The sequence below is a fragment of the Jaculus jaculus genome, chromosome 2 (genome assembly GCF_020740685.1).
Source record: "Jaculus jaculus isolate mJacJac1 chromosome 2, mJacJac1.mat.Y.cur, whole genome shotgun sequence".
Lineage (NCBI taxonomy): Eukaryota > Metazoa > Chordata > Mammalia > Rodentia > Dipodidae > Jaculus > Jaculus jaculus.
Genome location: NC_059103.1, coordinates 57,199,705 through 57,225,312, shown reverse-complemented (window position 1 = coordinate 57,225,312; position 25,608 = coordinate 57,199,705). Strand labels below are relative to the sequence as shown.

The 25,608-nt window shown below is 44.1% G+C and overlaps 1 pseudogene; it reads right to left on the bottom strand.

The window, feature by feature from the left end:
- Positions 1–21,134: 21,134 nt before the first annotated feature.
- On the bottom strand, positions 21,135–21,778 carry LOC123458832 (annotated as a pseudogene).
- Positions 21,779–25,608: the final 3,830 nt, after the last annotated feature.

Here is a 25,608-nt window from a genome sequence, read left to right as displayed (position 1 = left end):
GACTGTTACTTTCTGCCAGATGTATTTTAATGAGGAGCTATGTACCTTCTCGGGCACACAGCAGGGCTGTGCTGTCACGTAACCCTGATACTGGTTATTAAATTCAGAAGCTCACAAGTGATGCCTTCCTATTTCCAGAATGTTAGCAAAGATTTGAGCAACAAGGTTACCATAGAACTTAGCTGACCTTTCAAATATGACTGAACAATGGGTTACCCATTTTCATATCATCCCTATTAATATAATTAATCATGACTAAAAGTCTAAGAAGTGATCATCTCTATTAATAATAGCCTTGGTTTAAAATTCTAAAATTGAAGACTACAGAGATGGCCCCGTGGATAAAGGTGCTTGCTTGCAAAGCCTGCCAGTCCAGGTTCAATTCCCCAGAGCCAGATGCACAAAGCGATACATATATGTAGAGGTCATTTGCAGTGATAAGAGGGCTTTCTACCCCTTCTCACAAATAAATAAATATGTAAATAAATAAATGAAATATTTAAAAAATAAAATTCCAGGGCTGGAGAGATGGCTTAGTGGTTAAGGCAGTTGCCTGCAAAGCCAAAAGATCCAGGTTCTATTCCCCAGGATCCACCTAAGCCAGATGCACAAAGTGGTGCCTGTACGTTGAGTTGGTTTACAATGGCTGAAGGCTCTGGCATGCCCATTCTTTCTCTGTCTGCCCCTTTCTCTCTCCCTGAAATAAATAAATAAATATTAAAAATATATTTAAAAATAAAATAAAATTCCAAAATAAACTCTTCTAGGATATACTATCCCTTAACGTAAAATCTGAGGGAGAGCTTCCACAACCTTTGTAAAACTCTGAAATTCACTCCCATTGGTGCCCTCTGCTGCTTCAAAACAGGTTCCACTGCACACCTTTTGCCAACTAGTGTGGCTGGTGGCTGGCTCCAGCAGTATTGTTTCTTGAAGAACTGTCAAGTGCACAAAGCCTCCTGGGGCCTTTGGTTGGACTCCCCCAGTCCTGACAGGTGAGTGTTGACTGTCTTCCCTGGGAGTCCTCCGTTTCTGCTGCAGACCTGCACTTTGGAGCTCTGTAAAATGCCATCTTCTAGAAAACGTCAAGTGGATGTAGTTCGTATCTTTGGGAGTCTCTGCTCAGTCAACCTGCCTAAGCGGCAGCGCCAACATTTTCTTTTGGTACCAACATTTTTAAAATACAGTTTAAGTTCAGAAACCTTAAAAAAAAAACAAAATTTTAACTAATCGCCAAAATTTATCCTAAAAATACCTAAAATCCTCGTACAGAGGAAAGCATGAGCAAGTCATGACAATGCACTTTCCACAGCAACTGAGATGCTGACTATAACAAAGCAAATGTGACGTGTGCGCCCGCACACTGAGGCAGATCCCAGCATCTGGGTGGACACTTGGGCTGGCCTCCCTGTGAGCGCAGGAAGGGTGGCTAGGACCACAGTGCCCTCACATCAGTGTCTCGGGGAAGTCAGAAGAGTCAGGGACACCCCGCACAGCACCTGAGTCTCGACTAAGGGTGGGGAAGATAGCACAGGCAGGACAGTGGACAGCGCTTTGTGATGCTGAAGCTCTGTAAGCTCTGCCTTAGAGTCCCAAGGAGGATTCAGCCATGCTCTTCTCACCATGGACAAGGAAATTAATTGTTTTACATCCAAGACACTCAAGCACGCCCAGGGCTCAGGCAGCCAAGGAAGAAGATATAGGTTGGGGCTGATAAGGGAGCCCAGGTTACCCAAGGATAGCTTCATAGTCTGTGCCTGCTCTTGGGTGTTAGAATAGCATGTCTGCAAGATACAGAGGCAGAGGAGGAAGTGATCATCAGTAAGCAACAGTTTTCAGCCAGACCCTGGATCACAGTCTGTGGGCCATCATACACAAGAGGTCCTGCAAGATGCCCAAGCCTGGCCACACCTCCTGTGACTGCCCTGGACTTTTTGGAAGGATTAACAGCTTTTTCTCACCTCTCCTCCTCAGGGGGTAAGGAGCCAGCTCTCCCCTTAGTATAGATGGCACCAGCTATTCTTCCCCTCCCAATGACCTGAGGCCCTGATTGCAGAACACACCTTACTGCTTCTTTCAGCCAATGTTCTCCTGGACAGATGTTGTGGTGTTTCAGCACAGAAGGACCATGCAGAGAAGTGAGAGTCTTAAACAAAACACAATTTAAATATGTATGGGGGAAAATTCATGCCATACTCCTTTTCTTTACATTTCAATCAGTGACACACACACATTAGTTACTGAGGAAACTCTAGAAGTAGAAAAACAGGAAAAATTAGGTCCATGTATGTCTGCTCTAGATGCAGAGAGGGCAAACTTACTGCCCAGAGGCAATCGGAAGGCTGGATTCTCCGAGGTCCATCCTTATATCAAGCAAGCCCCTTTAGCCACTGAGCCATTTCCCCACCGCTGCTCCCTTCCTTACTTCAAATGTCTCCTCTGTTCTTCAGATATATAGGATTCTGCACACACACACACACACACACACACACACACACACATACACACACCCTCATACTTTATAGTATTTTTTTATTTCTTTTTCAAGGTAGGGTCTCACTCTAGCCCAGATTGACTTGGAACTTACTCTGTAGGCCCAGGCTGGCCTTGAACTCACAATGACCCTCCTACCTCTGCCTCCTGAGAGCTGGGATTAAAGGCATGCACCACCATGCCCAGCTGGTAGTATTATTTATATCCTTCAAGTTGTCTTAAGTAGCATTTTTCAAGCAAAGAAACGTAAGAAGACAGGGAAGAAAAGGTGAGTACTAACAGACGCTGTGTTCTGGGCAAAAGGTGGAGGAAATCAAGTAAAAGGGAAGGAAAGCAACAGGGAAGTGACAAGACATGGCATAGGGTCATGTCACATGACTGAGAAGTGCAGCTGTTGTTGTCTGCAGTAAATCACAGCTGTCTTCTCAGCAGGTGTCTGCAAGCCCTCGGGCACTCCAGCGTGGTTGGGGGCGGGGCGGTGTGTATGGCAGGGTGGGGGATCCAATATTGTTCTGCCTTTATTGCAAATGCCAAAATCAGAGTATACAGGATTTGCTACTTCTCTGAAGAATGACCACCGTGCTTAGTTTTTTGGTTTTTTGCTTTTTTTTTTTTTAAAAAAACTGACTGGGATTTAACATGCAGGATGTCTACCTAGATGTCCTGGATGGCCAACCTTAAAGTAACCACAGGCTTCTTAAAGTAATGAAAAGTCTCCTCTTTCAATTTGCCTATGGACTGTAGAAAAAAAACACTCAAGTGATACGAGTTTGTTGCTCATTTTGGGATTGAACATGGACATGGATTTGCAGTAATGAACCCACTTGAATAATTCTTTCAGCTTTAAAAGAAGTATGTTCCTGGTCAGAGAGCACAGGAGACAATCAAGAGGCTCATGGGTTGGCCATTGGAAGTAGAACATACAGGGACTCATTTCCACTGCTGCTGCTAGTGGGTAATGCCACATCCACGTTTTTCCGTTTGTCCCCTGAGCAGTCTTCTCACTCCAGTTGGCTCCCATCAGCATGACTAGATAGTTCAATATTAAAAAAAAAAAAAAAAATCAGACTTGCTCATTCGGGTTAAAGGCTTGGTGTACTTGTTGCTTCAAGAATTACAGACTGTCACTTGCTCTATTGCAGAAACCATATCCTGTAACTCAATGAAATACCAATTCCAGAATGTTCCTAGATGCTTTAGGCTTTGCAGATGGACAGTACTAAAGATGAGCCCACAGTGGTGTGTCAAAAAATCCCCCACTTCTACGGGCTGGAGAGATGGCTTAGTGGTTAAGTGCTTGCCTATGAAGCCTAAGGACCCCGGTTCGAGGCTCGGTTCCCCAGGTCCCACGTTAGCCAGATGCACAAGGGGGCACACGCGTCTGGAGTTCGTTTGCAGAGGCTGGAAGCCCTGGCGCTCCCATTCTCTCTCTCTCCTTCTATCTGTCTTTCTCTCTGTGTCTGTCGCTCTCAAATAAATAAATAATTAATTTTAAAAACTCCCCCACTTCTATAGATAAACCATAAACCCTTGCTCTCCAGATCTAGAACGTTTTCCCTAGCTTTCACTGGTAACTGGGCTTATTTTCTGACCAGTAGAAGTCAGTTCTCAGTCACCTGACTCTTCTTTGCCTCTAATCTTTGACCTTCATCTGGACACATAGCCGCCATTACTAACCCACTGTGTAGCCTCAGCTTCCTTTCCTGGTGCTAGGCTGAGCTCCAAGGCCTGGCTGCTTCTGAAATGAGCTTGCAACAGACCTATGACATGGCTGTGCCTGTGAGCATATCAGCGTAGAGGGGAAGAAGGGAAGAGGCCTTTGTCAGGCTTGTAGTGGTGATGGTAACAAGGAAACAGCTTTCTAGGAAAACACATTGGGTAAAGACTTGAGTCACTGTTCATTCATAACTTTGTTCAGGCAGGGCTGGGGATGTAGCTGCATTGGGAGAGTGCTCACCTAGTGTGCACAGAGCCCTGGGTTCCACCGCCTAGCACAGTAGAAATCAGATGTGATGGCACATTGCCTTAAACCCAGCACTAAGGAAGTGGAGTCAGAGGACTAAAAATTTAAGGTCATCCTGGATTATGTAGTTCCACAACAGCAGCAGCTTGGGTTATATAAGACTGTCTCAAGTAAAAAAAACAAAAAAACAACAAAAAAAAAAAACCAACTTTGCTCAGCACCATTAGAAGCCTCAGAGTAGGCCACGCTGCCAGCTGCATTTGTTTAAGCTTTTAGTCTGCCTGCTCTAGATAAGGCAAGCCATGGGGGGAGGGAGGGTCCAGTAAGAACCCTGGGCAGGAGTCCCTGAGGGTAAGCCTGGTAAAGCCTCAGTGAAGGAATGGTTGAGAGGTTTTTCCCACTGCTGGTTCTCTGTAGCAGAAATGATCTTAAAAGGAGGATATGGGTCAGTCTACTGTGAGACTTACGAAATTGCAGAGCCGCCTACAATGGCTGAGGCCACTCGCACAGTCCCTGAGCTTGACTCCACCTTCAGCACCCATGTCCCTGGGACTGGCTGGCTCTATGTCAAGTGCTCTCTGCCTGAAGTTTCCGGTGCCTCTGATACTTGTCATTCTTCCAGATGTTCCTCTATGGAGCAGGTAGGAGGAGTGGGTCATTATATCCAAAGACTAGAATTCGACCTAGACACGATGAAGGAGATGGGAGCCGGGATCTTTTGGGTCCAGGCTGACAGTGACTCCCTTGCCAGAGGGTCCGTTAAGGGCATCTTCAGGAGATGGTCCAGGAACGTGCACATCAAGGGCTCCTCAGCATGGGAGTAAGCCCACATGAAGAGGAGGGGCGCAGGTCTGCTGAAGATCACTGAAGAAACACTCTGCTTCCCTTGTCTCTCAGAGTTCTTTCTCTGTCCTTTGCCAATGAGGGTAACTCGCTGTAATGGCTAAAGTGGCCTCTACCCAGCTCCATAACTCAGGAGAATGTCTTCAAGGATCTAAGGGGACAGAGGAGGGCACTGACCCCATCTCCTAGGAAGATACCTACACCTGTGCCCTGGGTGCCTACTGAGAGGCTTCTAACACAATAGATGTGCATGGTTGGCTATAAATATGACGTCTCTAGTGTTGTCTGTTAGCATCTGGAATGTGACTGCACGTTCTGAAAAGGTTGACCCTTCCACAGCAATTTCTTTCCCTTCAACCTTGTAGTGAAGTTTGAGGGGTTGGGTAGGAAAAGGTTGATTTGTCACTTTTTATTCCCAAGTTCAGACCTTTAACATCTAGGTTTGAAAGAAGTGGCAATGGCCTGGGCTGGTCTGGCACGAGCCTATGTGAATGGAGTCCTAGCTCCACCTCCTCCTGGCACTGTTTACCATGCGGGCTTCAAGTACACGGTCCACTTGGCTCTCACATTGTCTCGTTCCCATCACAGTTACATGGAGACACAAGATGGGTCAGTGGCTAAGCGGTGGCACGGAACTGGGCCCAGCCCTGCCTCTGGGCTCTCTGGGGCTGACAGGCAGGCAGGGGGACAGACCCCACCCCTTCATGTACCTTTGCTCTTTCTTGCCCTCACTTGAGCTTCTGCCATCCTGACTCACAGCTGCAATGTCCAAAGGATACACAATGTCCAAACCCCTGCCTGGGTCCACCTCGAACCTACTGAATCTCACTCTCCAGAGAGGAGACTTGGAAGCGATTTGAAACACCACCACAGGAAAACTTTACCATTTACTATTGGTTTCCCTCTACATTCTGTAGTGGAGGCAGAAGTCAGAGCCTGAGTTAAGACAATGCTAGTGTTTATGGATAGAGAAGGGGGCACAGAGCTAGTCGGGATCAGGCAGCAATCCACAGCCTAGTGGAAGGAGGATACAGAACTGGTGTTGGGGTTCACAGCCCCACCAACTCTACAATGGTGCATAAAGGCCAGGGGTGCAGGGATGCCTTGGTTCTATCTAGTCCCTGTTGTGCAGAGATCCTCTGTCCCTGATGAGGCGGGAGCTTGTGTGGCTGGAGCTCAGAGGGAAGTAGGCCAAGGTGTCTGAAGGAAGGTGTGGCTGGCTGCTTAAGAAGAGGGGAAGTTTGTTGTTATTTCTTTTGCTTTTGTCCCTGAGGAGAAAAGGTGTGATTTGAAAGAACGTTTAAACTAGTACTTTACAATCTGTTAGTCTATGGCTGCTCACAACTGTCCCAGGTGTAGATGCAATCCCAGGCCTTGGTGCCTTAATGCTACTGCCAACCCACCACCTCCGTTCTGCTGAGAAAGAGGTGTTCTCTGGAAGGCTGAAGGAAAATGCCAAGCTGTTGCCCTAGAAACCCATAGTGGGGACTGATGCCTCCGTCCCTTTAGGATAAAAGGGACCACACATGGGCTGGAGAGATGGCTTAATAGTTAAGATGCTTGCCTGTGAAGTCGAAGGACCCCGGTTTGACTGCCCAGAATCCACATAAGCTAGACACACAAGGTGATGTATGCTCACAAGGTCACACACATGCACACACAAGGTGGCACACATGTCTGGAGTTCAATTGCAGCGGCTGGAGGCCCTGGTGTGCCAATTCTCTCTTTCTCATTAAAAATGCGGAGCCACATAGCCCCTAACCAGGGTGTGAGGGGTCTGAAAGGATGCCTGCTTGCTGCACTAGGATCCTTAGACAAGCATGGTTTGTTTGGTTGTGAAATTTCTCTACTACTCAGTAACAGCTTGGCCCAGCTGGTTCCCAGCCTCTCTCCTATTGCTGTCACTGCTTGCTAGTCACTGACATCAGGGGAAGAGATGGTTGTGACATCAGTTTTCTTAAAGAAGTAAGGTCATTCTTGAAGTGATGAAACTGAATTGAAACTCAACATGATGCTTTTCCCAAAATGTCACCATCAGCCAGGCATGGCGGTGCACACCTTTAATCCCAGCACTCAGGAGGCAGATGTAGGTGGATTGTCATGAGTTTGAGGCTACCCTGAGACTGCATAGTGAACTCCAGGTCAGCATGGGCTAGAGTGAAAGACCTTACCTCAAAAAAAAAATAATTTTTTTTAAGTTCCTGGGGAGAAGGAGAGAGATAGGGAGGGGGAATGGAGGAGGCCACAGCCCACCTATGCTGATTTCCACCATTCTGTTCTTCCATTCCTAGAACATAGCAAATGTCTTGTATTTTCCACATCAATGTGACATAACTATAGAAGTATTTGAGTTAGACAGATAGAGGGACCTCATCCAATTCAACTCTACCTTCAGCTGTGTAGCCCACTGTTCTTATCCCAACTTTGATATATGAGACCACCATGAGCCCCAGCAAAGTATAGAGCGCAGGTTATAAGTGCAAGCCCCCAGTTTCCACCCAAGACCACCAAGGGAAAATTTCCGGACAGAGAGAGGACAGGATTCCATGTTTTTGGTAAGCACTCCAGGTTTATGTCCAGTGTGCTGAGAGAGCTTTGGGAATCTCTTCATGATCTAAAATTGACTGAGTTTAAATGTCCTGGAATAGTTAAGTTATGGACCAGTCTAGAGACTTGAGTGTGCAGTGTTCACTGTGAAGGTCTATGAGCCAAACAGGTTAAGACGTATCTGGGAGACTCTTTTTGCATCTATGAGCATCCTCTAACTTTTCTAAACTAAGATGAACTGTTTAAAATAAATAAATAAATAAAATGAACTATTCCTGCAATCTAAAATCTCTGAATAGTGCTCATGGAAACTCCATGATATCCCTCTGGCATCAAGTTGCATTTGCAAAATACAAGGGCACACTCCTAAGACATTCTGAAGGGGACTGGATAACACAAGCTTCCTGTCTCACTTTATGGGGTCCATCAACAGAATGAAGGGTGCTTGCTCCTTGGCAGGACACACTTGACTTCTGGTATGATCCCTAAGAAATACTGAGAACCCCCCCTCTCCCTTGAGACTCTCCATCCATAGGCAATGTGACCTCAAGAGCCTGCATCCAGGGGTAACAGGCAGGCTACCTAAAGTGACTCAAGCATCACAGCGCCCATATTCTCTCAGGGAAATTGGAAACTGAGTGGCGCAGGGTGAACAGTGAGCTTACACAGCAGCAGAGCAGTGGAAAGGTGTGTCAAGGAGCTGAAGTAACCAGCTGCAAAAGGCGTGGACAAGGGTGCCTCCCCCTTTGCCTCCTGAGCCTTCAAAGTCCCCATGTGCAGACACTGGGGGCAGGGGTGTACTTAGGAAGGAAGCACAAAATGTGTTGGGCTGGGGTGAGGGCTTGGTCAGTAAAGGCCTCGCCCCACAAGTCTAAGGACCTGACTTTGGATACCCAGCACTCACGTAACTGCCAGGTGGGCTTGGTGGCTCACTTATAATCCCAGTGCAAAACAAAAATGTGTGAGTGCACTAGTATGTCCGAAGGGCAGGAGATCTGTCTGTGACAACTGAAGTGCTTATACCACTCTGAAGGGACAGTTGTCAGTATTTTCAATAATGTAGCCTCCAACTCCTGCTTATTTTTTTTTCTTTTCTCCATGAAATCCAATAATGCCACCACAGCGGCCTGTGCAGACCTAGAGAGCACTGACCATGAACCAGGCCTCCTTTCCTTTCCCATGCAGGCTTTAAGTGGGAGCAAAAATGTCCATTACTCCATGTAGTGTGGCTCCTGTATGACAGAGACATGAAATGTCTCTATGAGGGTTTGTGATGTCACACAGAGCCAGCACACCGTCCTGTGCCCAGAGCAGCTTTGTAGGCTGCAAGTCGCTACTTGATGGCAGAGGGATATCATAAGAGATTCCATGAGCACTATGCAGAGATTTTAGATTATAGAAGTAGTTCATTTTAGCTTAGAAATTTTAAAGGTTATTCACAGAGGCAAAGAGAATCTCCTAGATACTTCTCCATCTTGCTTGGCTCACAAACATTCACAGTGAACACTGTACATTAGAGTCTGTAGATCATTCTGTAAATTAATTGTTCCAGGCTATTTAAACCCAGTCAATTTTAGAACATCAAAACAGAGAAAGTATCTGTATACGATACCTCCCAAGGAATGCACCGCATGGCAAGACACCAAGAGTGAGAACAGACACCAGCCCCTCCCCCCTTGCAATCAGCCACTGCCAATCGGAGACTTTGATGTGAACCAGGTGAAGCCTTTCTGCAGGTCAACCAGGATCTCCAGCTCCTAGCTGTGGGTAGGCGGGGCTGAGCACCACCGATGCTCCTGAAGTAAGCTGGTTCTGTCCGACCCTAGGTCAGCATTGTAAGGATTGTGGCTCCGGCTCTGAGGAAAGAAAGACTGTCTCCTGAGGCAGGATGTTTGGGGGTTAAGAGTCACCTCCCAGGAGCTAGCAGCCAAGTTCAGGCCTCTCTTCATGCATAGCTCCTGGCACAGATATGTTGGGTTTTTTCTGCCCTTTTCTAAGGCAGTAATTCAGACAATAGATTGTCAAAGTAGCATCTTCCAACCATGGAGCTCCAACGTCAGAAGGATCAAAATGAAGAATATGACAAGGCTCCATAGTTCAGCTCATGCAGGGACCTTCACACCGGAGGTCCCGATAAAGACCTGCACTTCTCTCCTAAACTGTGAGGGCTAAAGCAACATGAGTCCTAGGTCAAGAGTTTAGAAATGCCAAGTCAACTTTGTTTGTGCTTATGAGAACTAATTAATACCTTTTGCTAAAAGGACCTGGGGAGATGGTTCAGTAATTAAAGGCACTTGTCTGCAAAGCTTGTCTTCTGGGGTTCCATTCCCAAGTACTCATGTACCCCAGCAAGGTGACACATGCCTCTGTGATCCCAGCATGCCTATGACAATGGGATGTGGAGCCAGGAGAATCTGAAGCTGTGGCAAGAGAACCTGTCTCAAAGAAGGCAGTGCACACAAACTCCTCTGGCCCTCACACCCACACATGTACATATACACAAATAAAAAGTAACAAATAAAACTATTTATTTAAATAAGTAATAAATTAATTAAAAGTAAGATGTCAACCATTACAAAAATCAAATGACAATAAATGTTGGCCAGGATGTGGGAAAAGAGGAACCCTCACTCACTGCTGGTGGGAGTGCAAACTTGTACAACCACTGCGGAGTCTCCTGAAAAAGAGATAGATCTACTATCTGACCCAGATATTCCTCTCTTGGGCATATGCCCTAAAGACTCCTCTCTTTACCTCAGAGGTACTAGCTCAAACATGTTACAGCTACTCTCTTCACAATAGCTATGAATTGGAAGCAACCCAGATGCCCATCAGCAGACAATGGATAATGAAGACATGGTACATATACACAATGGAATTCTATTTCAGCAGTAAGGAGAAATGAAATAATGAAAATTTCAGAAAAATGGATGGACTTGGAAAATGTCATCCTAAGTGATGTCATTCAGTCTAAGGCAGACAAGTTCCACATGTTTTCTCTCATATGTGGCTCCTAAAATGGACCAGCTGAAGAGGAGGGCAAAAGCCAGTAAGCACTAGTACTATAGGAGTGTAGCTAGAATGAAACCAGGAAAAGCGAAGACAGAGAGGAAAGAGAGAAGGGGCTACCAGGAAAGTTAATAAAGGGAAAGGATATGGGGGGAGTGGGAGGGCAGAAGAGTCAGGAGAAGTGAGGGTGAGGAGGGGAACACACAAAAGTAAAGACTCAAGTAGCTAATACATAGGTAACTTCCTCCTGGATAGCAGCATACAAGATATAATCTCCAGCTAAGGGAGGTGGACAGACCAGATCGATACACTCAGTAGAGGGTGGAAAAAGCTTAATCCTAAAATCACTGGCTCTGGCTTGTGAATCCCAAGACCCAAACTAGGTTTCCCCCAAAAGTGAGTGGTTGGCCAGGGAGACCCATTAGGACCCCAAAACAGTGTAGGTCATTGCAAAGCACTTGCTTATGCAAAGGAGCTAAAACATAAGACCCTATTGCTAAATACACTACAGGCTGCCATCTCAGGATACCAAGAGACCACATGGGAACTGAGAGGAAAGCCAATCCTCTCCTGGGAAACCCTCATGGTCCTGGAAAGCACTATGGGAGCTGCTGTGTGACAATGATCACCAACAACGCGAATAAGCAGAAGAGCCTGCAAACTACACGAGCCACCACCCAGACCAGAAGTACACACTTGTGTAATAGTGGCACACAGCCCACAGGGATAACCAGCTGCTCTCAGATTGGACATGAGGCCCACTCAGTGGGAAAGAACTCATAACTGGTTCTGGGAACCAAGTCAGTGCCCTACAGGCAGGAAGCTAACAATGCCCAGAGAGAAGGCCCCACTGTTCTCTGGACAAGTTGAGTGGGTATCCTCATCAAAATGTCTCTCAAAATTATATATATATCCTCCTTAAGCAGAGCTGCTCTCACCTTTGGTTGGAGAATCTGTTTTATTTTACAGATGGCAGGGGATACTGAGGAGAACCAGGATTCATCAATTCTAAAAGAAAAGACAGCTGGCTGCCCACCACAAGGTGTGCCACCTGTGCCACATTCACCATGATCCAAAGAATCTGCAGAGGAAGCAGCGAGGAGTGTTACTCCCAATGCTGGCTGACAAACACCTTCAGAGAAAGAGCAGCAAACACAGTGGTGAACTGAAACACATCACAGCAGAAACACAGTTTCTACAGAGAACTGAATGCTAAAAAGTAAATAATAAAAAATTAAAAAATAAAAAAATCCCTGCTAACCACCCTGCCAAGGAGCTCAGAGGCTGTAGTGAAAGTGGGGAAGTGAACACTGTAAAAGCCATGGAGTAGGTAGAAATATCCATACCAGCTTCCCCCACCACCCAAATGACAGAGGCCTTAATTACCCCACAATGAACACCAAGGGCTCTATAGAGAAGGACCCTCAGGGAAATTGGGTTTGGGGGTGAAGGGATACAAAACTATAACCTAACCTATATAAAAAAAAAACTGTATATATAACTCCACTGTGCACATTTTAAAAAGTCAATAAGACTTTTTACTTAAAGAGCCTGAATCATTTGTACAATCAATGAGGACTATATTAGTTACTTCTTGTTGCTGTGACCAAATACCTGACCAGAAGCAGCTTAAAGAAGGCAAAGGTTTATTCTGGCTGCATGGTTAGGAGATACATCTGATCATGGTAGTGAAGGTATGGCAGCCTGAGCAGGAAGCTAGTCAACTGCATTCAATCAGGAAGCAGAGGATGAACAAGAAGTGGGGCTGACGTATAAATCTTCAGTGCCTTCCCTAGCGATCCCTTTCCTCTAACAACAATCAACCTCCTAAAGGTCTACAACCTTCCCAAACAGTGCTACCAGCTGGGCACCAAGGCTTCAAACACATGAGCAGATGGAGGACATCTCACCTTCAAATCACTACAAGGAGCAAAGTTTAAGTCTTAGAAAAGTCCAGATAGAACAGAACACTGCCATTGACCATCACTGTTTCCAAACATTCTCAGCCTTCCATCAGTCTCAAGGCACACTCTCCTTTCATGAGTGACAATTCTGAGGTTCTGAGTGGCCAATTTGTCCCAAGCTGGGCAGCTGGGCAGCTGGCCACCGCTGGAGCTGGTGTTGGAACTCTAATCCCTCAGCAAGCCTGGACTCCTCTCTACACTGAGGTACATTAGAAACTGGTGCCAGTAACAGGTATTGCCACAAGTGGCAGACTTAACAGACTCCAGAGATGTGTTATGAAGACGCTGATCTAGCCTCAGGTAGTAACATCGAACCTAAAATTTCCACACATCACCAGGTGCCATGTGCAGAAAGCTCAGGATTTACTCCCAGCACAGGGCTACTGTGCATTGTGGGGGTCATCAATAAACTCTGAGGTCATGAAGTTGAGTTGATTTACAAAGGATGGTTCTGGAATTTTCTCTTAAAACAAACTCACTAGGTCTCAAGTTGACTGGGAAACATACCCATGGCTGAAGTATCAGCACTTACATGGAGTGCTTGACGTATTTTGACTGCTAGGTAAGATCTGCTAGATAGTGTGTGACGTATTGGCAATGGGTACATAAAAAATTCCTAACAAAGTAAAATCCTGCCTGTAGGGAATGCAGCTAAACTGCTGAGTCAACAACCACTCTGTTGTTCCTAGAGCACTTACCCTGTTGAGAGAGGATCATGGGAGAGTTTCAGGCAGGACCTAACTATGATTTTCACTGCTGTTGACAGAATGCCTGCTCAGTGCCAGCCTGCGTGGGCTTGGTGTTTGGCTGGAGAGTCAGTGTGTCTGCCACACAGGGTGGGGGCACTCTACTTGTCGCCACCTGGAGAACTATGATAAGATACTTCATATCTATCAGCCTGAGCTGCTCCGCAACTTCTGATCAAGGCAGTTTTGTGCTTTGGGGAAAATAATTGATTCTTGAGATGTTGGCTTTTCCAAGTTGTTTTATTTTGTTTTTGTTTTTATTTTTGTTTTTCGAGGTAGGGTCTCACTCTGGTCCAGGCTGACCTGGAATTAACTCTGTAGTCTCAGGGTGGCCTTGAACTCACGGCAATCCTCCTACCTCGCCCACCAGAGTGTCTGACCAGACAGCACTATGTGTGTCCCTGCCTTGTGAGTATCACAGCCTTTATAATCCTTTCTACACAGGGCCTACAATTCCAGCACTTGGATGGGAGAACAGGAGGATCAGAAGCTCAAGGCCATTTTGTCAATATTAATGAATTCAAGGTCAGCCTGGAATATATGAGAGATCCTGTCTCAAAACTGAATTCATTAGAGCTGGAGAGATGGTTTGGTGGTGAAGGTATTTGCCCATGAAGTCTAATGGCCCTAGTTGGATTCTCCAGTACCCATGTAAAGCCAGATGGACAAAGTAGCACCTGCATCTGGAGCTCTTTTGCAGCACCTAGAAGCCCTGGTGTGCCCATTCTTTTTCTCTTTCTGTTGGGTGTGATGGCATGGGCAGCTGAGGAAGGAGGATCTCTGTGAGTTCAAGGCCAGCCCGAGACAACATAATGAATCAGCCTGGGCTAGAGAAAGACCTAAAAATGTAAAACAGAATTCTTCCCTTTTCCCCTTCCCAGTTCCTCCTTCACTGAATTCCTTCTTCTTTCCAACTACTCTCTCCTCTATTTTGATGCCATCCCTTTTTTCTTCCCGTTATGAAGGTCTTAAGTACATAGCATCAGCTACTGTGTGGTAATGAATATCAAGGCCACTTCTGTGTCTGAAAGATAGTATTTTAAGGACTCCTCCCTTTCCATTGTCTCTTGCATTATTTCCATTACGTCTTCCCAAAGTTTCCTGAGCTTTAGGAGATATGATAAAGATGTCTCATGTAGCGCTGAATACTCCACTTTTAAGTCTTCTCAGCACTTTTGTGAGTTGAGTAAACCTAGGATCACTGCCATCTGAAAAGAAAAGCTTTTCTTCTTCATTGGTCTTTCTCTTTGTTGGAACATACATTTTGCTATAAATGAGGTTTCTGGTGAGTTTCTAGAAAAGAGCAGCTTTAGATATGGGAAAAGAGTAAGGCCGTACTCACAAGTCTTAAGCCTCAAGCCTGGCTCATTGATATTTTAGCATTCTTCGTTAAAATATCTCTACAGAAAAGGGACATTGTTCCCATGTAGGCAGCCTTCAGCAAGTGTTAATTCTGTTTTAATTCTTGACTTAGTTGGCAAAAGACCCAACCAGACTCTGGAGAGAGGGCACCTCTCCATTCCCACGGCCCTTAAATTTTTCCTCTCTTCTCTCCTGTCTCAGTTCCACTCACTCCACTTTCTTTATTTCAGGGGCCACTTTATCCATATCGTATGACCCTCTTTTACTTAAAAAATTTCCATAGTAAAAGGTTAAGATTGAGACAATGCTTCTTGTTATTTCCTTATTTTTAATTTTTAAGATATTAACCAACATAGTTGAAATAATGACACACTCACAGAAAGGTAGATAGTGCTGAGTCCCCTGGTTTTCTTCCAACCCAACGCACATATGGACAATGCTTTTCAAAGCTGTGAGCCGCCTGAGCACCGGCACTCAGCTCATTCACATTCTTTCTGTTGTGGCCATGCAGGGCCCCTGAGCCAGTACATGCTGGTCAACACTCAAGCACTGTTTGCTTTTCCTTTTTTTTTTTTTTTTTTTTTTTTTGTTTGAGACTGGGTCTTGCTGTTTTGTCCAGGCTGGCCTCGAATTTCTAGGCTCAAGCAGTCCTTTTTCCTAGGCCTCCTGATTATCTGGAAAGACAGCCTTGCACTACAGCCAGCAGCCAAGATTGCTTATCTTTAAGGCTATGCTGTTTCTCAGGGGCTGGGACCTTGATATCAGTAGTAGTCAATTGCTCACTTCCCAGAGAGCTGAAGGAATGTATGCTCTGCCCTGCCTTGCCTGTCCTGTCATTGGTACTGATGTGGCAGGATGACCTGCCAAGGCCCCCTCCTCTCTATTTCCTGGAGCCAGAATTGGGCAGTGGCACACCTTTTGTCTGTGTCCAAGTTCCTGCTAGGCTCTCAGGGTCAGTTCTATGTTTTTCCAAGCCTTCCAAAGCAGGAGCAGTGGGTCCTGGAAGCAGGGGTATTCTTGAGAACTTCCTGCTCCTGCCCAGAGCCCCTGCCTTGGCAGAGACCCTCCATGAGGCTCTCTTTGGTTATACCCCTTATCTCCCTGACTTCCTGCGAGGATGAAAGCTGGAGTGTAGCCTGAATGCTCTGCAGCTTTTACCAAGAAAACTGTGTCCAGGCTGGAACACAGAATGTTAGGAGTGGAGCAAACATCTCATCAGTAGCCTGGATCTTACTGGGAGATTATCCCATCTGGACCCATCTTCCAGACAGAGCTTCTACAGTTTGCATCATCCAGGCCTGAGGAAAGCCCTTGCTCATCTGAAAAAACCACCCAGACATCTGTGCAATTCAGTGTATGTCAGTATTGCCCAAGTGTAGAGGCTGCTTGGCTCAAAGTCTAACGAAGGTAAGCTCTGGGCTTGGTCTTCAGTACCACTTTGAGTTATGGTCCTGATGTCTGATGCAGCATTTGAGAAGTGGTAGAGAAAAGCCCTAGAATCCATGCTTATCTAGTTGAATTGAAATCAGGAACCATGATGGGACCCATAGACTCTGGCCATAGTCTAGAGGGAGCCTAGCTCCTCGCTAGACTGTGTTATCATTTTCCAGTTGACACTAAGGGAAAACCACTGTGTACCAGACTCCTCTCACCACTATACTTTTAAAAAAACTTTTTATTATTGACAACTTCCATAATTATAGACAATAAACCATGGTAATTCTCTTCTCTCCCCCACTTACCCCTTCACAAATACACTTTCCATCATATTCCCTCTCTCTCTCAATTAGTCCCTCTTTTACTTTGATGTCACCATCTTTTCCTCCTATTATGAGGGTCTTGTGTAGGTAGTGCCAGGCAGTGCAAGGTCATTAATATCCATGCCATTTTGTGTCTGAAAGAGTGCATTGTGAGCAGTTCTACCCTTCCATTGGCTCTTACATTCTTTCTGCCACCTCTGCCACAATGACCCTGAGCCCTGGAAGGTGTGATAGAGATGTTTTAGTGCTGACAGCTCCTCTGTCACTTCTCAGCATTATGGTGCTTTTTGGGTCTTCCCAGTGGTCACTGCCATCTGAAAAGAGAACCTTCTCTAACCAAAAGTGAGAGTATCATTGATATATGGATATCAACATTAAGAAAAGTGCTTACCAAGCAGTTTGGTGAGCATAGTATATGCATTTAGCCAGACACCAGCAGGCATTACACACCTAGGATTCATGTCCTCCCCTGTCATAGGTTTTCAGTGTCAAACATGTATTGTCTCATGTGGAGTGGGCCTCCAGTCCAATTTTAAAGAGTGGTTGGTTTCCCCATAACAGACATGCCACTATTGCACCAGTTGGCTCATTTGGCCTGGCTAGCCCAGCTTAAGGCTTGCAGAGTCCACTGTTATGTATCTCCACTGGTGACTTCTCTCTCTCCCATGGAGCTACATGTGGTATAGCTTTTTCCAACTTTCTGTCAGCTGCTCCACACAGAAGTTTTCAGCTCAGCTCTAGCAAGATTTCTCAGTGACCTTACAGCCCAAGCATGTGGAATCTTCATCAATAGGGTCTTATCAGGGCTGGAGAGATGGCTTAGTGGTTAAGCACTTGCCTGTGAAGCCTAAGGACCCCGGTTCAAGGCTCGATTGCCCAGGACCCACACAATGGATACACAATGGGGTGCATGCATCTGGAGTTCTTTTGCAGTGGCTGGAGGCTCTGGCATGCCCATTCTCCCTCTCTCTCTCTCTCTCTCTCTCTCTCTCTCTCTCTCTCTCTCTTTCCCCCTCAGTCTGTCACTATCAAATAAGTAAAAAATTAAACAAAAATAGGGTCTTATCATCTATTCCTGGTGGGAAAACAAGAACCTCTTCAATGGCCTGTAATGTTTTGAGGATATAAGTGACCTCCCTGGACAACAACTCACAGGAAATTATCTCATCCCTTGCACTGAAATTTTATAGTAAATAATCTGGCTTATGGGTGCTCCATTGTTCAAAAAAGTAGGTTTCCATAGGGTATATTCATAACATCTTAAATTTTAGCCCTCCCCCATCCTTCCTTTACTCAACCTCTTCCTCTGACCTCACTTAGGCCATTCCACCCCCAGTAATCTGTTGATATATTTATATATGCAATGCCCTCTCCTGAAGTCCTCCCTTCTCCTCCCACTCTTATAGCCCCTTTCTAGCTTACTGGCCTCTGCTACTGATTTTTACTACAACTCACATACAAGTCTAAACATTTGTAGCTAGGATCCACATATGAGACAGAAGATGTGGCATTTGGCTTTCTGGGCCTGGGTTACTTCACTTAGGATAATCCATTCCAGATCCATCTATTTCCCTGCAGATTTTATAACTTCATTTTTCTTTACTGCTGGGTAGTACTCCATTGCATACATATACCACATCTTTGTTATCCGTTCATCAGTTGAGGGACATCTAGGCATGTTCCATTTCCTAGCTATTGTGAATATAGCAGCAATAAACATGGATATGCAAGTATCTCTAGTGTAGTGTGACAAGTCCCTGGGATATATGCCTAAGAGAGGTATAGCTGGGTCTATGTGTAGCTATCCCAGGAACCTCCACACTGGTTTCCACAATGGCTCTACCAGTTTACGTTCCCACCTACAATGTAGAAGGCTTTCTCTTTTTCCATATCCTTGTCAGATGTATTGTTGTTTGTTTTCTTGATGATAACCATTCTGACAGGAGTGAAATGGAATCTCAAAGTAGTTTCAATTTTCATTTCCCTGATGACTAAGGATGTAGAACATTTTTTAAATGTTTATAGACCATCAGTATTTCTTCTTTTGAGAACTCTCTATTTTGTTCCATAACCCATTTTTTAATTGGGTTGCTTGATTTCTTATTTAGTTATTTTTTTTAATTTATTTATTTGAGAGCAACAGACATAGAGAGAAAGACAGATGGAGGGGGAGAGAGAGAGAATGGGCTCGCCAGGGCTTCCAGCCACTGCAAACGAACTCCAGACGCGTGCGCCCCCTTGTGCATCTGGCTAACGTGGGACCTGGGGAACCGAGCCTCGAACCGGGGTCCTTAGGCTTCACAGGCAAGCACTTAACCACTAAGCCATCTCTCCAGCCCAGTTTTTTTTTTTTTTTTTTGAGATTTTTGTATATGCTGGATATTAATCTTCTGTCAGATGTATATCTGACAAATTTTCTCTGATTCTGTAGGTTCCTCTTTCCTCTATTTAGTGTCCTTTGTTATAAAAAAAAAAAAAAAAAAAAAAAAAAAAAAAAAAAAAAAGCTTTTTTAATTTCATTAGGTCCCAGTGGTTAATTAGTGGTTTTATTTCCTGAGCAAGCAGGATTATCTGCAGAAATTTGTTACCTATGCCAATATGTTGTAGGGTTTCCCCTGTTTTTTCCTCTAGCAGTTTCAGGTCTGATACTCTGGTCTTTGGTCCATTTGGACTTGATTCTTTGTATGGAGAGAGATAAGGATCTATTTTCACTCTTCTACATATATCTACCCAATTTCCCAGAACCATTTGTTAAAGAAGCTGTCTTTTATCCAGTGAATATGTTTTGCCATTTTTGTTGAAAAACAGATGGCTAGACTTTCATCTGGGGCTTCTATTCTGTTCCATTGTTCTATGCATTTGTTTGTGTGCCAGTACCATGCTGTTTTTTTTAACTAAGGGTTTGCATACATAGAGTTCTCAGACAATGAGTCAGTGAGGACTTCCTTAGCCTTAGATGAGTCCCTGTTTAGAGGAAGACAGATCAAGGTTATCCCCAAAAGAAACAACAGACCAGGCATCAGCACAACAGATCCAGGTTTCTCATGTGCCAGCCACCGTGCTGGGACCATCAACTACAACAGTTCCTGATCTCTATTTTACAGTGATTTTTAACAGCAGACCCAGGGGGTCAAATCTACAGGGCTAGAGTGACATCATGGTATTCCCCTTACTAAAAAAAAGTTTTATTAGGAGGAGAGAGAGAGAAAAGAAGGGGGGAAGAAAATTTAAAAAGAAAGAAAAACAGAAGATGACTTGATGGAAAAACATATATATTTTTTAAAAAGACATACTGTGGAAGGTGTGAGAATCCCATTACTAACTGCTGAGGAGGGACCTGCTTTGGGGGTAGGGGAAAGCCCAGGGAGTGGGGCAGGGGCTGCTCATTTCCTCTCGGGGTTCTCCATGGACACGTCTCAACTGTGCAAGCTGCTCCCTGTTTCTTTGCTCCCTTTACTCCCTTGAGGGCTGCTCACAGAGTAGGTGGGCATGGGTGGTAGGAGGGTTTTGTTTTCTAACCGAGGGCTCTTGGAAGGACACCAAACTGTTGAGCTTGTTTCCTTCCCTCCATCTTCTCCCTGCTCCTGTCCAGCCAGGTCCATCGCCCATCCAGCCCTTCTCCTGCTCCCGACCCCTCCAGTTTGCCTGGTGATTGATTTTGTTTCCTTTTGTGTTTTTCTGTTTTGAGTGCCTTTCTGTGCAGGTTTCTGTAGCTGGAAGATCTCTGTCCTGCTCCCAGCGGCTCCAGTGTAAATTTCCCTTGTCCCTGGGGAAATTTACTACTTTGTTTTGGGGGGATTTGGAGGGTTTTTTTTTTTCTTAGTTTTTAATTTTTTTTTTTTTTTTTTTTTTTTATTTACCTTTTTCCCTTTCATTTGGAAGGAATGGGAGGAAGTGGGAACAGGGAGGTGGGAGGTGGATTTTCTTTATTTTTTTTTAGCTCATTTCCAGGGGGTGGGAATTTTTTTAAATGTGTCATGAATAAAGTTGTTTATGAAAATTGTACTTACATAGAAGCATTCAGAATGTCAACAAAACAGCTACATTTTATTTTTTTTGCAATTACAGAGTGGTATTCAGTTAACAGAGCAATTATTTCATATAAGCTGCATCAGAGACAACTGAAGATGAAACAAAAAACTACCTTCCCCATATATAACTAATTTGTGCTGTGCACCAACAAGAACCTGCTTTAAATTTCCATGCCAATTTACATTCCCCATACTGTACCAGGCAAGGATAGTGACTACTGAAAATACCACCAGGACAGGGCTATCTAAAGACACATTTGGTAGTGTGCTAAATATTCAAAAAGAAGACACTGCATACTTTCAAAACAAACCTTACACAGCCTTGCATTTCAAATTTTCTTTAAAAGGGGTGAGGTGTGTGCAGGGGGGTTAAATGCTTTATAGGCAAGGGGAAAAAAAACTGTGCTAGAACCAACTTATTCATCATCATCATCCTCTTCCTCATCCTCTTCATCTTCCTCTTCTTCCTTGTTTTCTTGCTATTTTCAGCCTTGGCAACTTTTTTTTTTTTTTTTTTTTTTTTTTTTTTTTTTTTTTTTTTTTTTTTTTTTTTCTGCATCCAGTTTTCCCTTAGCTCTGTGGGCAGCCATGTCCTTTTCATAATTTTCCCCCAGTTCGGTAGCTTTCTTTCCATGAGGCTGCTTGTCTTCCGCAGCAGTGTTGTTCCAAGCTCTCCCAGTTTCTTTACATCACCACCAATGGATAGACCGGGGTGTTCTTCTTTGATTTGGAGGCGATATTCAGAACAGAACAAGAAGGCCAAAGGAGGCCTCTGGGGCACATCGGGATCCTTGAACTTCTTTTTTGTTTCCTCTTTAGGAGGGATATATGTCTTCATTTCTTTCTCATAACGAGCCTTGTTGGCCTTGGCCATGTCTTCTAATTTTCCTTTTTCTTTAGCAGGCATGGTCTTCCACCTCTCTGTGTACTTCTTAGAGAACTCTGAGAAGTTGACAGAAGCATCTGGATGCTTCTTCTTGTGTTCCCCCTGGCAGGTTTGCACAAAGAGTGCATATGATGACGTTTTGCCTCCCGGTTTCTTAGGATCGCCTTTGCCCATCTTCAGTTGATGTTTCTCCTCAACGTGACACTGAGAGTCACCCAGTCGCCCGACCAGCTCTCACCCACCGCTGTGCTGCCTCTGGAGCTCAGTGTACTACAATGTACTACAATGGCTCTCTTAAGTGTTTTAATTGTAGAGATTAAACCTAGGTTAGGTTTATTCCAAGGTACTTTATTTTATTTTATTTTTTTTATTTTTGGTTTTTCGAGGTAGGGTCTTACTCTAGCCCAGGCTGACCTGGAATTCACCACGTAGAACTCAGGATGGCCTCGAACTCACAGCGATCCTCCCACCTCTGCCTCCCAAGTGCTGGAATTAAAGGCATGTGCCAGCACTCCCAGTGGTACTTTATTTTATTTTATTTTTTTTGAGGCAATTGTGAATGTAAATGATTCTCTGATTTCATCCTCAGCATTTGCCTTATTTCTATAGCTAAGACTTCTAGTACTATATTAAGTAAAAATGGGGAAAGTGGACATCCTTGTCTTGTTCCTGATTTTAGTGAAAAGCCTTCATGTCTTTCCCCACTTACTATTATCTTGGCTGTAGGTTTGTCATAAAGAGCCTTTATTATGTTGAGATATGTTCCTTCTATTCCCAGTTTCTGTAGGACTTTTACCATGAAGGAATGTTAGATTTTTGTCAAATGCCTTTCCTGTGCCTATTGAGATGATCATGTGATTTTTGTCCTTCAGCCCATTTATATGGTGTATTACATTTATCATTTTGCATAGGTTGAACCATCCCTGCATCTCTAGGATAAAGCCTACTTGGTTGGGGTGAGTGACCTTTTTGATTATGTCCTTATATTCTGTTTGTCAGTATTGTCTTGAGAATTTTTTGCACCTATGTTGATGAGGGAGATTGGGCTGTAATTTTCTGTTTTGGTTCTGTCCTTGTCTAGTTTTGATACCAGGGTGATGCTGGCTTTGTAGAAGGAGTTTGGTAGCCTTTCTTCTTTTTCTATTTTATGGAAAAGCTTGAGAAGCACTGGTATTAGTTCTTCCACAGAGGTCTGGTAAAATTCACCTGTGAATCTATGTAGGCCTGGATTATTTTTAGTTGAAATATTTTTTATAATTTTTTTTGCTCTTTTTGGTTTTTCAAGGTGGGGTTTTGCTCTACCCCAGGCTGACCTGGAATTCACTATGCAGTCTCAGTCGGTCCTTGAACTCTTAGCAATCCCCCTACCACTGCCTCCCCAGTGCTGGGATTAAAGGCGTGCACCACCGGCTTATAACTTTTGATTTCTGTGTTTGTTATAGGTGTTTAAATGGTTTGTCTTGCCTTGATTTAATTTTGGTAGGTCATTTAAATCAAGGAAATTGCCCATTTATTTCAGATTTTAAAACTTAGTGGATGTAGCAGACAGTTTCAGGTTCACTGAGATGCACTTTCCGACCAGACACAGTTAAGGAGGAAGGGATATTTATTGAAGCTTACAGATCCAGGGGAAGTTCCATAATGGCAGAAGAAACTGGCCTGCTTTCCCACGACCAAGCAGAAACACAGAAGTACAAGCCTAAAGGTCAAAAGCCACAGCACACTTCAGGAACTCCAGCTAGCCACACCTTTCATATATTTAGAATGAAATCTGAAATCCACCACCATACCTTAAGATCCACCCAGTGACACTGCCTCCATACAGGTGGCTGCAAATGCAAACTACAAACAATAAAATACTGAAAATATTGGGGCCATCTATTCAAACCACCACATTCTGCCCTTGGCCCGCAATAGATTTATAACCATGACACATTGTAAGTTGTACTCAGTTCAATTTCAAAGGTCCCCACAGTCTTGATCAATTTAAGATATTAAGACCTGTAAAATCAAACAAGTTAAACATTTCTAACATATAAGGCACAGAGTAAACATTTTCAACTGGTATAAGGTATAGCAAGGAGAGACTAAAACAATGCAAACTCAACCACCATCAAACAAACATCAAACTTCAGCAGTTCCAATTTCAATACAACCAGGGACTGACAGTCTCCAGATTTTCCAATTCTGCCCCTCCAGCTGGGCAGAGTAGCCAGGGAACATTTCCATCTTAGGCCAACAGTGCACTCCATGGTAGCCCTTGCATTGTTCTGGTATATACAAAACATCTTCAAGTCTTCATGCAAACCATCTTCCAAAGGCTCTTTCAGCCTATCAGTGCATCAGGCCCTGCCCCATGCCATATCTCAGCAGAAGCTTCTGGAACCGTGTGCAATTCATGACCACTCCATGCATTTTTCATGCTTCTGAAACCAATACCAGTTGTGCAGGATATAGCCATATTCTTAATTCAGAGATGAAAAAAATCATAGCCTTGAGAAGCAGGTTCCTTCTCCTGTCAACTCTTTCCAAAAGTGTTTGCATTTCTATGATAGTCTTTCCTCAGGCATCCTTTCCATGGTAAAGCAATTGGACCATCTATCTTAAGATTGCTAAAGTGTTTGACAATAGCAGGCTCAATAACCTAAAACCAGTCTAAGTGCCTGTAATTTTAACTTGCTTGAGGTTTTCCAGCTTAAAATCTTTTATTGTTTGTTTGTTTGTTTATTCGAGGTAGGGTCTCACTCTGGCTCAGGCTGACCTGGAATTAACTATGTAGTCTCAGGGTGGCCTTGAATTCATGGCAATCCTCCTAACTCTGCCTCCTGAGTGTTGGGATTAAAGGCATGCGCCACCATGCCCAGCCGGCTTAAAATCTTAACTCTCTCAGTCCAATATCTCTAGCCAAGCACATCAGTCCATTACAAATTTAACCTTGATCAAACTCTCTGGGCCTGGGCAGCAAGACACAGGCAGTCCTTATGCCAGTAACCCAGTTCCAACAAAGTCCTCTGCAGTCTTTCCTTCTCCTTAGAAAGCTCATGAGCCAAGCCTTGAAGCTTAATACTGTCTGTACTTAGCATTCTCAAACTTTCATCAGAATAGTCCATAAAATTTGGCTTACCACTCCAGAGGGCATCTTCAGTTGCAAGCAGCAAATCCATGCCTATTCCTCCAAAACAAAGATTCCAAAAGATTAACATCCACATGGTCAGGTTCATCTCACCCAACTCCTGGTACCAAATTCTGTAGCAGACAGCTTCAGGTTCACTGAGATGCACTTTCAGACAAGACACAGTTATGGAGGAAGGGATATTTATGAAGTTAAAAGATCCAGGGGAAATTCCATAATGGCAGAAGAAACTGGCCTGCTTTCACAGGACCAAGCAGAGAGACAGAAGTACAAGCCTAAATGTCAAAAGCCATAGCACAGTTCAGGAACTCCAGCTAGGCACACTTTGCATATCTTTAGAATGAAATCTGAAACCTATCACCACACCTTACATCCATCCAATGACACTGCCTCCAGCCAGGTGGCTGCAGATGCAAACTACAAACAATAAAAAACTTAATATATTGGGGGTCATCTATTCAAACCATCACAGAGGACTATATGTTCTTAAAGCATGTCCTCAGGATTTTCGGCATTTCATTGGTATCTGTAGTAATGGTACCTTTTTCATCTTTAATTTTATTATTTGTATCTCTTCTCTTTCTTTTGATCAGATTTGCAAAGGGTTTATCAATCTTGTTTATCCTTTCAAAGAACCAATTCTTTGTTTCATCGATGCTTTGTAGTGCTTTTTTTTTTATTTCTAGTTGATTAATTTTTGCCCTAATCTTTATTATTTCTTCCCGTCTACTGATTTTTGGTTTGCCTTGTTCTTTTTATCCAAGGCCTTAAGGTGAAACATTAAGTTGTTTACTTGCAACATTTCTAATTTCTTAATATAGGCATTTAAAGCTATAAATTTCCCTCTTAGGGCTGCCTTCATTAAGTCCCC